Genomic DNA, 1,611 nt, shown 5'->3' on the forward strand with positions numbered 1-1,611 from the left:
GCATAGGTATAAGGGTAAAAAAATTAAAATAATTTATTACCAGTGGTTCACATGCTTAATAATAGTCATAAGACAAAGAAGACCCTTTATACACTCATATATATATATATATGACAGGCTTCTTTTCAGTTTCCATCTACCAAATCCACTTGCAAGGCTTTGGTCAGTCCAGGGCTATGTAGATGATACTTGCTGAAGGTGCCATAGAGTGGGACTGAACCCAAGTTACATGCAGATAAAAATTAATGATTTTTTAAATTATTGAATAATATTGTTAATGGTTACTGACATTTAACAGGAAATATTTTTAATGTCAATCATTTTTGTTGCCAACAATTTTTTATTATTTACTTGTTGACTACAATTTTAATAGGAGCAATTTAACAGGGCATAATCTAATGGTAGTGAAGGCAAGTGGCTTAGTGGTTAGGGTGTTAGACTCATAATCATAAGATTGTGATTTCGATTCCTGGACCAGGTGACGCGTTGTGTTCTTGAGCAAAACACTTCATTTCATGTTGCTCCAGTCCACTCAGTACTCTTGTGATGTCCAGCGTCCCATCCAGATGAGAAATATATACGCTATTGAAACTGGGAAACTAGCCCTCATGTGCCTGGCATGACTCCAGAAGGAAACATTTATTTATTTTTAAAATCTAATGGTAACACTTTAGCAGTGGACATTTTAATAACTTATTTTAATAGTGAACAATATTTTTTGCCTGACCTTTGCCTGGAAAAGAAGATCAGGAAAAGACAGCCGCAAACACTTTCTGGTCACTGTTTGTGGCACTACGAACTGGAAGCATCCAAGTTAGTCTTGTGGAACCCACTTCATGGTGATATATGAAGAGGAAAATATTGTCACACTTACTTTGACAACATGATTGCAGACACTGGCCTGGAATGTATCCAAGACCTCAAAGCAGTTGTGTTGGACCAAGAAGTGTGGTGGGTGGACAGTGTTGCTGCAGCCTGGGTTGGAACCCGGCCAAAAAAGAAAAAAAAAAGAATTTTTTTTAAATCCCCAAGTGAAACATTAAGAGATGTCTGTTCTTAACACACAGGAAGGATACATTGAACAGCTCCAGAGCTAAGTAATGACACTTAAAACTATAAAGAGAGAGTCCCCTACCACCTACACTAGTCTGAAACAAAGACTAACCCTTTAACATTCAGATTACTCGATGAAATGTAATGCATGTTCATTCACATTGTTTTGAATTGTTCATGCATTATCTCATAGCTTTGAGATTTCAATGATATGATTGTTTAGTTTTAGAATGACATCGTAAAGGAGGTATAAGAGATGAGACCTGGAGAGTTTGAACATAAAACAGGTAGAATATTTGGTTCAGATCTGGCCAGTTTAAACCCTTCAATATTCAGATTGCTCTGTCAAATGTAATACTTATTTATTCACATTATTTTGAATTAATCATGGCTTCAGTTCTATATTTAAGAGATGAGGAATTATGTACATTATTTATTAGGTTGGCAACTAAGTTCCCGCCATTTTTTAAAATTAAAAGTTTTTTAAAGGTTTAATAAAAAATAACAACTAATTAATCAATAATGTATTCACTCTTGTTGTTTACAACTTCTTCCAAA

Source organism: Octopus bimaculoides, chromosome 29 (genome assembly GCF_001194135.2).
Source record: "Octopus bimaculoides isolate UCB-OBI-ISO-001 chromosome 29, ASM119413v2, whole genome shotgun sequence".
In the NCBI taxonomy this organism is placed as follows: Eukaryota; Metazoa; Mollusca; class Cephalopoda; order Octopoda; family Octopodidae; genus Octopus; species Octopus bimaculoides.